This window comes from Lissotriton helveticus, chromosome 1_1, assembly GCF_964261635.1.
Source record: "Lissotriton helveticus chromosome 1_1, aLisHel1.1, whole genome shotgun sequence".
NCBI lineage: Eukaryota > Metazoa > Chordata > Amphibia > Caudata > Salamandridae > Lissotriton > Lissotriton helveticus.
Window position 1 is genome coordinate 2,088,781,279 of NC_136057.1, and position 13,482 is coordinate 2,088,794,760.

At 43.4% G+C, this 13,482-nt stretch overlaps 1 pseudogene; it reads right to left on the reverse strand.

Moving 5' to 3' along the window:
- The window catches only part of LOC144766563 (vitellogenin-A2-like), a 126,151-nt pseudogene extending 112,875 nt beyond the window's left edge, over positions 1 to 13,276 (reverse strand).
- Between the last annotated feature and the right edge of the window lie 206 nt (positions 13,277 to 13,482).

Genomic DNA, 13,482 nt, shown 5'->3' on the forward strand with positions numbered 1-13,482 from the left:
TTGACGCACCCCGCAGAATTATTCTAAGACACTACTGCATAATCTACCAAATTTTCGGTAAGCTACTCTGGCATTTATTAGCTGGGTAGGTAGGTAGGCGGCATGGGTTTCACAGAGCTGACCTTTCGATTAGGCTTCATCACTGAAACACCCACGGTTTCCACTAGCACTTGCCGTATAGATGTGTGCTGCTCACTTTCAGTTTTTTGGTTTCAGGTGCTCACCTATCTTAGCTATGCACGGTTGTGTCCAATTTATCTTCACTATCTTTGGGGATCCTAGCTACGTTTTAAATTCACTGACAGTTTCTCCTTTCAATCAACGCATCAGTCTGCCAGATTCTAAGGCCGCCGCGTTGAGTCACGTACCCCACAACTTCGGTCACTTATTGTTTCACATTCTGAACACCCTTCAAACCGAAATGCACTGGCATTTTTTGTTTCTTACATTTTCTCTTCCTTGTCTCTCCCTCTTCGCACTCAAAATCTAATATCTCTAGACTTCCTTTCTCTCTTTTTTTTAAAACATACTGATGTATACCCATAAAATTGTATGCCATTACAGCCCTGAAGAAGCCTGTTGCCTGGGCGAAACGTGTTGGCTGGTTTTGTTCCTGTGCATACTTCAAATACATCAAAATAAAAGAAAGATACCGACACAAGAAGAACTTTGTCAATTTGAATATGTACATGCGAATTGTCCGTTTTATGTTGCCTCTCATCCACAAATTACCCCTGATGAATGGTTCATCCAGAAATGCATTGAGTTTTTAATAAAATTGTGATTTGAGGAAACACGTAAATCTTGTGCCTGTCGTTGATGAACTATGATTAAACCTAAGAATGATTGGAATGAATTGATGACAGAAAGTAGGAAGAAAAAGATAACAAAGTAAAAAAATGGAGAAACAAAGTTGGAATATAGAAGAATATATAGAAAATCAATTTATTTGATTCATACGAGGCTGTGCAGCTTGATAAGGTCCAAAAGGGGCCTCTTCGTGTTCATTTCTTCATTGCAGCGCAATTGGATGGGCGCGGAGCAAGCAAGCACGCCAATAGAGGTGAAAATGAACATTGCTTAAATTGAGTTAAGAAGGAGTACAAAGGTGTGCCTCTCGCAATGCCTAATGTACATATTTGGTGAGTTTGCATGCATATCTCTTACCCTCCTTGGCAATGTTCCTCAGGGACATCACTGCATCAGTCTGGATCCTCACTGGGAGCTGAGAAGCACTGGTGGAGAATCTTGGAAGGAACTTCTGGATGCGCTTGATACTGGCTGGCTGTCCTGCATTACCCATGGCTTTCAGAGCCAGCGCCATGTCCTCTTCATGTATATCATAAACATATGGTATCCCAACTGGTATTATTTCAAGACAAATACATTTGATATGTAAAAAACATTATCAGAGAGGAAAAAAGGAGACTCATATGTAGTTATGAATGTGCACATGGCACCATGTTTATCCAAAGCAAAAAAATTGAATTCACAGTTATAACAGCACTGTAAGTAAATAAATAAAAACAACCCAAACTGTACTTGGTGCAAATGAAAGTGTAAGTGAGGTGCACGTGACAATGTGCAGGGCACGGACGGCGCAAAGTGACTGGTGAGAGAATCTGTACAGTGAATAAATGCAACAATCTGGTTTCTGTTGAGTTGTGGCCTAATTTGTTTTAGATGAACCAAATTGTATCATTGCGCCTTTGTTTGCGCTGCGTGGTCGACGGCGTTTCGATCCTCTTAACTCGGGATCTTCATCAGGACTGGGTTGATTGAAAAATCAGTGCTGGTCGTTTAGGGGGGGTGTTTCAAGGAATCCGGAAGGCTGGGTAGGGTGGCTTGGATCAAGTAAACCAGGTTAGTGTCAGTGATTTCTGGGAGAAAGGAAATCTCTGCGTGGTAAGAGCTCGAGGCACCGATTCAGTAAGGCACGGTCCGTGGTAACAGGGGAGTCCTGTCCGGCGTGATGATGGGACTGGAGGCAGTGATCCAGCAAGGATCCGTGCAGGGTGAAATAAATCTGGTGGGAGGCCGTGTAGATTCAAAGCTGCCGGAGCCCGAGGTTCGGATACAGTAATCGGTGTTCTGTAATTTCAAGGGAGTCCTGTTTGACAAGGTGGGGGCGTAGATCCAAAAGTGATGGTGGGCGGAAGAGAGTCAATCTCTTACAGGGTCTGCTGGGGAATCAATCCGCGTAGTCTGGCTACATGGGCTCAAGTTCAGTGTTCAAGATAATACCTCTAAAGGAAGGCCACAGACAATGACTCAGAGAAGTGGACTCATTGTCAATACTGATGTAGATGAAATTAAAAACATTTACTTTATATTATCAATTACGAGAACACACTAAAGCTATGGGACATACTTCAGGTTTTGCATGAAGGTTTGCCTAATGTGTATGGTGAATGCACTCAAGAGACATTTTCATACAGTGTGCATTCATTTTAACCCCTTCCACGCTCATGACGAACTCAGCTCGTCATGAGTTACGACGCTCGTACGCTCATGACAAGCTGAGCTCGACATGTAACGCGGCTTTTAAAAAAACGCAGCGCACAGCGGGAAAACCGCTAGCGCGCATGCGGTTAAGTATCTTAACCCAGGCACTATTGTCAAAATGCAATTTCCCCTCTTCTATGAATAGAACCCATACAGATATAAGTAAATGTAGCAAATGGGCAATTACAAGCAGATTTTACCTGATAGTAAATCTATACTAATATAATAAAGAGAGAGCCCAAACCTTTGAGGCAGGTAATCTCAGGAACCACAGCACCAATCACAACACCCAATACAGCGTTGGAAAGGGCAGGTGCAGCAGAGGGACATAGGCTATGCAGACGCCCACCATATACATTTAAAAGGTAAAAGAACCGTGCCTGCAAAGTAGTCCCTTGTGGGCGTGCCTGTTTTGTGCTGTGGGCGTGTGCTGGGGGCGTGACAAACGCTGGGGGCGTGTGGTACCTTCTGCCCTTCATGCCATGTCTCATATCGTGTGCTGTGGGCGTGTGTTAGGGGTGTGGGTGTGTGCGGGGTGTGGGTTGTCCGGGTATGAATTGCTGCCAGCCAGTAGTATATTGTTTTGTAGGGTTTCGTTTTGATAGCATTTCTTATCTGTGACAGGCCTGTGAAACGCTCCGATTCACAGTGCACTGCTGACGCACTTAAGAGTGCGCATTCAGAATTGTGTGAACTCGAGTTTCCCTACTTTATTTTTCCTTGCAATATTATATAGCACAAACTCGACAACATGGCATGAGCACAATTTACATTACAGAAGAACACATTCATTTGTGGTAGGCACGGGGAGACAAAGCGATTTGCCTGGAATCACAGGATGTTGAGCTGATGCCGATATTCGAACGTAGCTCCCCAGCTCTAAAGTTCGCAATTCTAGAACTTGTGGCCGGAGGTCTGTCTAAAAGTGTATGTCTGTGCTGGCCATCAATGAGAGAGACCTGTGCATTATTCAAATTGGGGGTGAAAAAATATGAGTATGTTGCTGGAGATGTGGGCCGCCGTGCCACCAATGTACTTACCGGGGGAGGGTAAACACCCATTATTCCTCAACTTTCTTTCCGCATACCATCACTCCGCATACTTTCATTAGAAAGTACCATGACTCCGCAATGCCATTATAACGCATAGCATTACATTTTATATGATTTTACCACGCATGCATTTACAACAAAATTCGTTGTAAATGCATGAATGGTAAAAGCATGTTTTTTTAAAATGTTTGGATAAGGTAAGTATGGGTTTAGGGGTATATGTTTTGGGGTACTGAGGTATATGTTTTGGGGTGTTTGGGTATTTTAAGGGTTCAGATATAGTTTTGGGGTATAGGGTACAGGGGTAGTTTTAGGGTTTAGGGATAGGTATGGGTTTTGGGGTACAGGGGTATTTTTAGGGTTCAGGGCTTGGTTTGGGTTTTGGGGTATAGGGGTATTATTTAGGGTTCAGGTGTAGGTTTGGGTTTTGGGGTACAGGGGTATTTTAAGGATTCAGGGCTAGGTTTGGGTTTTGGGGTACAGGGGTATTTTTAGGGTTCAGGGCTAGGTTTGGGTTTTGGGTACAGGGGTATTTTAGGGTTCAGGGGTAGGTTTGGGTTTTGGGGTACAGGGTTATTTTTATGGTTCAGGGCTAGGTTTGGGTTTTGGGGTACATGGGTATTTTTAGGGTTCAGGGGTAGGTTTGGGTTTTGGGGTACAGGGGTATTTTAAGGGTTCAGGGCTAGGTTTGGGTTTTGGGGTACAGGGGTATTTTAGGGTTATGGGGTAGGTTTGGGTTTTGGGGTACAGGGGTATTTTTAGGGGTATGGGGTAGGTTTGGGTTTTGGGGTACAGGGGTATTTTTAGGGATCAGGGCTAGGTTTGGGTTTTGGGGTACAGGGGTATTTTTAGGGAACAGGGGTAGGTTTGGGTTTTGAGGTACAGGGGTATTTATAGGGTTCAGGGCTAGGTTTGGGTTTTGGGGTACAGGGGTATTTTTAGGGTTTAGGGATAGGTTTGGTTTTTGGGGTACAGGGTATATTTATAGGGTTAAGATGGGTTAGTGTTTAAGGGTGTTGGGGTATTTTAAGGAGTACGTGTGGGTTATGATTATGGGGTGCAGGGGTATTTAAAGGGAGCAGGGTGGACACCCGGAGCTGGATTGGACAGAACCTGGGAAGAAAAAACAATGAAATATTGTGCACAACGCTCGCTATTTTTTCCCGTAATCCTGTGCCCCGCACACACCCACACCCCCAGCACACGCCCACAGCACACGATATAAGACATGGCATGAAGGGCGGAAAGTACCACACGCCCCCAGCGTTTGCCACGCCCCAGCACACGCCCACAGCACAAAACAGACACGCCCACAAGGGACTACTTTGCTGGCACGGTTCTTTTACCTTTTAAATGTATATGGTGGGCGTTTGCATAGCCTATGTCCCTCTGCTGCAACTGCCCTTTCCAGCGCTGTATTGGGTGTTGTGATTGGTGCTGTGGTTCCTGAGATTACCTGCCTCAAAGGTTTGGGCTCTCTCTTTATTACATTAGTATAGATAGAGGATTTCCGATGTTCTGCCACCTTGACTAAATCCTGTAAGGTCATGGACAGAGGTCAAACACTGGCATAGAGAGTATGTTGATTTTATACACCACTCTTGTTCTTGAAATATTTACTACAGTTTCAGAAATACCTATTAACATATGTGGTAAACACATTACAAGCAACACTTCAGTGAGTTGTCTTACATATATTTGCCATTCCACAAAGCAACCATTTTGTAAATGATGTTACAATAACATACTCAAAATAGATTACATTTTGGGTCATTTTTTTAATTATATGATAACATCTATGCACCCAAGATAACATTGGCGAGACCAATGTGAAATGGGTGTGTTACAGAATTGAAAGGTTAGCACAACAGAACAAAAATGCAAAAAATGATTTTGTTGTACAAAATAGCTTAAAGCCGAAGAGTTTGGAATTTTAAGTTACCATGGTGGCATGCAGTTTAGGCTTAATATTGTTATTAGAAATATCAGTATTTTGGAAATCCTCATTCAAAAGATACCTATGCTTCCATATGGCCTGGATATTTTCATAGCTTGCAACAGGAAGAATCTGGGTGAGCTGTAGGAATCTTGCTGGAGCATCGGCACGTACCTGTTGGTGGTTATTCTGCAATAAGTGCTGCAGGGTTTCTGCAACCTATCAGAAAATGTGAAACACTTAGTAGAAATAATATAATGTGTTTACAAACAATAACTCAGACATAGAACATGAAACATACAATATCAACATTTTCAGGAACCAAGACACAGGAAATTAATTCTTAACTTGGAAGGTTTCAGGGCCTGATTCACAGAAATAATTTAAGGCAAAATCCTAAACTTACTACTTTCGGTATTCACAGAAGGCATTTAGTAGTCTTAAATTAGGATTTTGTCCTAAATTAGGATTTTGTCCTAAGTTAGGATTTTGTCTAAGTTAGGATTTTGTCTTAAGTTAGTTCTGAGAATCGGCCCCTCAGTTTCAAAATCTAATTATTTCTGCCTGCTCCCTCTCTAAAGCCATTTCTTCCTATTGCTGTAACTTTTGGGTAATTCCTAGTTCAGTTGAAAGTATTACGGAAGCATTCTCAAGACATCCAGGGACATCTGCAACACATAACATTTATTACATTAAACCAACCAGAAAAAGACAAAACATCTAACATTTGATGATATTTTTACATTTTTGCCAGATTTCCCCATTGGTTAGCACCAAGATTGAACTCATTCCACAGCAACAATTATTTATTGAAACCCTTTTGAAGAAAGCCTGAAATGGGGCAGATCAAATGTTCACTAGTCAAAGTAGATGGGCTAATTGCAGTTTTCAGGAAGATTTGTAAACCTTTCAGAGAAGGTTTCAAACATAATGAAAGTTTAGTGTATGCATGTGATTCAAATTTGGATGATAAATCAATTTCTAAAATTTTGTGAAAAGTATTGGTAGTAGAGGCAACAACAATTCTTTTGTCTGTTATAGTTCCATATATTTTAGTTTGTGCACCTTTGTTCAGCCAAAATTAAAAGTAGAAAACCTATGTGTATTTGGTATTCTTGCTGTTTGTTTAGTGGTATTAATGAAAACATATAACTTATGGAATACTTTTTATATGTTGCAAAAATCTTGCATCTGATCCTAACAGTGGTAACCTGCTTCCATTTTCTAACTATCATTTATAAATGATTTAAATACGGTTCTTGATTTACATGTATTTTTTTTCCATTTTACGAGAAGTCAATGAAATGTGGACTTTTTCAGTTTTTGAACATTACATGAGATGTTCATACTAGTGCAGAGGGCTGATATAGAGATGGGCAGTAACCTTTGTAATTTTCTTTTGTCCTCCCCTATCCACTGTTTGGGTTTCAATTAATGACCTTGAAAGGGCTACAGATACATGCAATGTGTAAATTATAGGGTAAGCATGTCTCCGATTAGCTTTATTGCATAACAGCATCATCAAATAGTGTGCAGATTGTTTAACTCCAGGAAATCAATGGCTTTTATGGCATCACTTCAGGTTAGACTTAAGTTTTTCAATTGATAAAAGGAAAGAGCAATTTGTTGAACTTTTTTTCTGAAGACAGGGTGGTCCGCTGCCTTCCACAGTGGGTTAGGGAGTACCATAAATGTGCTTCATAACTGAGACGCAACTCAAGCATTTGTTTGTCAAGGGAGAATAGTGGTATGTTAGAACTGGGGGTCTCTAGTTGGCAGAGGTAGGTACCACTGTCCAAATAGGGACCCTTGCTTCTAGTCAGGGTAAGGAGGAAACACTCTTCAGATAACCCCTGCTTAACTCCTTGGTAGCTTGGCACAAGCAGCCAGGCTTATTGAAGGCAATGTGCAAAGTATTTGTACCAACACTCACAGTAACACAGTGAAAACTCCTCAAACTGACTCCGCAACAGTTTAGAAAAATAAAGGTATCTAATCTAAACTACACAAGACCAAAACAAAAAACAAAAAAAATCCAACATACACAGTTCAAGAATATGGTTTCAAATGAGTTCTTAAGGTTGCATTAAAATAATCCACAGTTGCGTCACGTTTTAGCCAACAGTACCTTTAGATGCGACAAAAGTTTCCAGTGAAAGCTGTATCGTTGAAACTCCTGAGACCCTGGGGAGGCAATGCGACAACACTGCTGGACGCAGCGGGCGTGTTGCGATGACTCTGGTCTGTATGGAGAAAGATGCAATACCTTGCGTGGGTTCCGGTGCACAGGTTTCGGGGGTAGCGGCTCGCAAAAGGTATGATGCGACGAACTTCGGGGCGGCGACGATCTCCAGTGCGGCAATGATGCGCGGCTCAGCGTTGATCTTCTCCTCTCACAGCCCCTCGATGCGATGGCTCTGCGACAACTCTCACAGCGACGTGATGCGGTCCGCAAGCAAACGGTGCGACGATCTCACCCAGTGACGACAGGCTCTGCGATGATACTCGCAGCAATGGTAATCTTCCCGCACCGGACTGGTGCGTCCCGCAAACGAAGGATGCGACGACTGTGGCAGCGGCAACAGGCGCTGTGACGATCTTGGCCTTCCTAGGTGCAGGAATTTCCTCGCATTGACGGGAATGCGCTCCGCAAGCGAGCGATGCGTTAAAATTTGCAGAAAGCTCTTTTAAAATCTTGGTTTCCAGCTTCCAAACACAGGTACAACTTCCAGAGGCCCCACAACTGGCCCAAGCACTCTAGGAAGGACATAACTCTCTCAGCAGAGTTCAGGGAAGCTGGAGGGGACGTCCTTTTGTTCCTGGGACTTCTTAACAGGGAGCCAGCTCTTCTTCAGGCCCTTGGAGATTTCTTCAAGCAAGGGGACACAGCACAAAGCAAAGTCCTTCCCCTCTCCTTGGCAGCAAAGCAACTGCAGGTGAGTCCAGCAAAGCAACCGCAGGACATATTCCCTTCTTCAGCCTTCCAGCTTTCTCCTTGGCAGAGGTTACTTCTTGATTCCAGGAAGATCTAATTTTCTGTAGTCTGACGTCCTGTACTTATACCCCAAAAAGTATTTGTTCCCTTTGTGCAGGAGGGCTCTGAGCCCGGTCCAAACCAGTTATGGAGCACTCTGTTTACATGACTCCTTCTTTCCTTTCACAGTGCAGAGCAGAAACATCAGATGCCCCACAGGAGGTGGAGCCAGCATTGTGGAGGAAAAGCACAGCCCTGGAGCACTTTGTTGACATGATTCTTTCTCTCCTTTCATAGTGCAGGGCAGAGACATAAGACGCACCACAGGGGGTGGAGCCAGCACTGTAGGGGGCAGGCACAGTCCTATTCAGGTCCCAGGTGCAAATCCTCCCTCCCATCTAGATGCAGATCTCTCTATTCACCACTGGGCGGACTCATTCTGTCTCCTGGAATCCCCCAGACCTGTCACTCACAAACCAGACAGTCAATTCGCAAACAGCCAAAGGCACACAGAAAGGTCAGACAAGAAAGCAGCCACTTTCTAAAAGTGCCACTTTCAAACACAGGATTTAAAAAACATCCTTCCTAAAAGATGTGTTATTAAATTCTGAGTTTAGGGATACCAGACTTCAATTTTCTATCTTGCTCCTATGGGAATATATTCAGGTAAATATTATACACAGCATTTCCCATTATAGCCTATGGGCAAGATAGCCTTTCAATAGTGAAAAATTAAAATGGCTGTAATTCACTACCAGAGCATGTCAACCACACTAGAACATGCTCTACCTTTCACATACACTGCACCCTGCCCAGGGAGGTACCTTGGGCCTTCCATAGGGGTTTCCAATATGTACAGAAAGGGAAGGTTTAGGCCTGGTCAGTGGGGACACTGGCCAGGTTGACATGGCAGTTCACAGACTGCACACAGGCACTGCAGTGGCAGGCCAAGAGACACCATTTTAGGGCTACTCCTGTGGGTGGCACAATCAGTGCTGCAGGCCCACTAGTTGCATTTGTATCACCAGCCCTGGCACACTCAGTGAACTTTACTAGGGATTTCCGGTTGATACAAATATGCCATTCATGGATAACCATTCACAATAACAATTTATACAGAGAAAATATGCACTTTAGCACTGATCAGCGGTGGTAAAGTGTCTAGAGTTCTATTGCACACAACTACGGGTCAGGAAAAAAAAAGGAGGAAGAAGCAAAAAGTTTGGGGATAACCCTGCAAAAAGGGCCATTTCAAACATGGTAATTAGACCTTCAAAGTAATATGAACGCTCTTACTGTTTAAAGGCCCTTCTCTATTATGTTTCCTCCTGTGTGGAACACATATATCCTGGTTAGTTGTCAACAAAACTTCAAAATATATAGTTGAGTGGGAGTTGGTCTTTTCAGATGTATCTGTCATTTTTCTTCAAATTCAGGCACCCCAGTGCTACGGAGGCTCTGGTCATGTTAATGTGACCACAGAAAGCAACACTATGCTTGGCTGGATGCTAACAAGCATCCTGTGGTCCAATTAACAGGTTTTACTTTTGATCAATGCATTGCAACACAGTCTTTAATCATCTGAAGCTTAACTTACATTAGGATCACAAACATTTGGAATGATACGATGTAAATTAAAGCCAAATTTTCATTTGATATACAACTAGTAGATGATCTTAAATACAACTTTTAAAGGGTAACTGGGTGTAGAGACTGTGGGCCTGATTCACCCAGGTAAAATAAGACAGAAGTTTAACTTTACGACTTTCGGTATTCACAAATGCATTTACTACTTGTGAACGTTTTTTTTTATACCAAAAGTTGTAAAGTTCAACTTTTGGTATTTATTTTAATAAACTTTGTGTTTCTTTTAAAGTTAAGCATCTGTGGAAATATTATTGGTAACTAATAAGGATGTGATTTAAACATTTCGGACATCTCATAAATGTAGTCATGGAATGTTGAAAATATTGCTAAGTAGCCAACCGGGACTCTAGCACGCTGCACATATGGCGGTTGTGCCATTCCCCAATACCATAGATGGGCGGGCGGGTGACATACGGGCGGTGTAATCCTGTTTGTAAGCATTTGCAATACTAAAACGGAAAGGCAATGAAAATGTCACCAGCTGCACTGCTGATTGACATTTGGGGGGGGTGGATAATACGTATTTCCGCCTTTAGGCATGCTGTGCACTCCTGCTTATCGGATAGGGCGATTACCATTTCCTTCGGGTCAACCACGAAGGCAGATACAGTTCTCATTTGCGCTCTGTAGACCATTCCACCTTACCCCTGATCCATTATTTTTCTTTAGATGTAGCCTTAAGCAACCAACATATAGCAGTCATTTGCAGGGATGCTATTGTCTACTTCATTTTATCTTAGTTTTTTTTAATCGTGCAACGCCTAAAAAATATTTTGTTCTTTCTGTAAGTTGAGTTGAGCATACAGAGAATGTCTTCGGTTGCTCATCCAAACAACCAATGCAATTCATGACAAAGACTAGGTACAGTGTAGGGAATTGGGGCCCATTTCTCCGCATGTTTGGGCAATGTCAACATTCGCTATGTTATGTCACAAGGTATGAGCCCAAAACCTTACTTCACTAAATACTTGCAGAGCCATGTTCCATTATTTTTGGTGCAATTCTCACCTCTATCTTCCTAGTTTCCCTCTATGGCTAATTGCAGGGCTGGACTGGGAACAATAACCGGCCCTGGCAAACTGCTTGTCCGGCCTTCTTGGGGGGTTGGTGGGGGTGCGGCCGATCTGTTTCCCAGGGGCCCAAAACTGGCTCCCAACCCTGCGACCCACCGGGGAAAAGCCCGGTGCTCGCAACAGCCAGTCCTGCCCTGGTTAATTAGTTTTACCTGAAATCAGTCTGAATGTCAAGATTATGATCTTGACAACTACAAGTAGCTGTGGGAGGAAAATAAACACTGTAAACACATTGCAAGCGTGTATTCTTTAAAGTCATCAGCTGTAAGGAAATTGCAGTGATTAGGGAGGAACTTGGTGAAGGGAATAAGAATACTATGCATTTTGCTCTATATTATACTTTAGTCCAATCCTTTATTCTCAGCAACAACTACTCGATGACTTGAGCTTGCCTTCATAAGGTTTTTTTCAGGAGAAGCTGAAATTGCACCCATCCCTTCCAAGCAATGAAGTCCATAGAAAGAATGACATTTCTGAAATATAGACTTTCAAGCAGTGGACAGCTCTAAAAAAGAACTGTTAAACGGGTGCAATGCACTCAATTTATTTGGGTGTATCTCCCACGTGGTTACCTTAAACATTCACCATCCGGTTCAGCTTTTGTTTAAGAGAGGGCGGGGGGTTTTGAGTGCATTATAAAAGGACAGTTCTCGTATAATGGCTCCTTGGTCAATCAATGGTTAGGGCCAGTATAGCTTGGGTCCGATATCCCATACTAAACAGTTAATGTGCGTCTATTGGCGTATTATCTCACTGGCCGCCAACTTAATTGTTGCTTTTCAACAGCAGATGCCAGTGGCTCATCTCAGAGTATAGTAATCGGGAATTGATGTAGCCTGAATTCAGCTAACCTGGAGTTCCTCTCCTTAAGTATGTGCCAACTGTTTTAAGCCAGTCACTTGGCCCAGCTATAGGTCAGCAAAAGCACCGGCTGGTCAGAGTTTTGTTTATATTTTGCATTTGAATTGAGGAATTAAGCCTCTACCACATATTGGCCTGTAGAAGTCCCTACTCAAACTCTTGAGGAATGGGCAGCTATTCAGGTGATTGGAAGGCGGAGTTTGTCCCTCCTGGAATCTTAGATGGGAGTCTGAATATGGCAGTGCTCCACCATCGGGAGGGACCTTTGCAACAAATGTCACTAGGCTTTTCTGCACACATGATGCTACTGTACGGTCATTGTGGCCAAGGTCATCAATTTTGGGATAGCTCAGCAAAGCTGGATTGTTCATGCAAAGTTAATTAAAGCCCTGTTGGAGTACCCTCGGTGCTGAATAGACTTGTGGTCTAGGTACGTCCGAGGGCTATTCAATGGGACTATCTGGTGGACATCTATGGGATCCTAAAGTGGGCAGGTGTGGTTGCTTTTCGCTGCCACTGACAGACTGGCTGGGGTCCAGGAATGTGAAGCAGTCACATCCACCTATTCATATCAATTCCAAGGCCAGGTCTGGGCGCAAGTGAGGTGCCATATGTTAGAGCTCACACACTTAATTTAGGGCCACCACAGAGGTGGCAAGGATGGGATAGCTGGGCCGGTGGTGCTTAAAAGGGAATTTGTGGTGAGGAATAGCAAGATTGGCACAGGCTTCAATTCATACATGTTCAAATACAGGGAGGGTGCTGTTTCTATCTATCCCTAGGTCGAAGACTGACCAAAATGGCAGGGGAGACCAAGGTATATTGCAAAAGGCACAGAGAAACGTTTGCTGTCCTGTTAGCAACTTCAAATCTTTCCTCGCATAGAGACCAAGAGGCGCGTGGGGTCCACTTCTAATTCACGATAATGGGACTCCGCTTACCAAATTTCAGTTTAGTAGGATTCTGGGTTTAGCATTCAGGGCAGCTGGTTTGGATCCATCAAAATGTAGTACCCATTCTTTTTGGATTGGGGCCACCACAGAGGTCACTACCAGATGCCTGTTGGGCGTGCAGTCCAGAGTCACTGGTCATTGGTGTTCTGATACTTACAAGCTTTATGTGCGTCTACACATGTTTTGAATGCTGCTACGTTTGATGACAGTGTTTGTTTTTGCTTTCGGTTTATTGCAGGTTTCATGTCCTGTACCACAGGAAGGAAGCTCGCCATTGTTCGCCGTTCACCGGAATCTCGACTAGTCCAGGTACCCGCCTGGGGCCCAGGTGAAGTGGAAGTATGGATAGTCGGTCATTCCTATGTGAAAAGGTTGTTTATTTGCATGGGCAAGGAGGTTTGTGCCTGGGGCAGTTGAGGAGAGTGTTGAAGGTTCTGCTGGGTTAGACTCACATGCCCTGCAGTGGTAATTGTGCATCTGG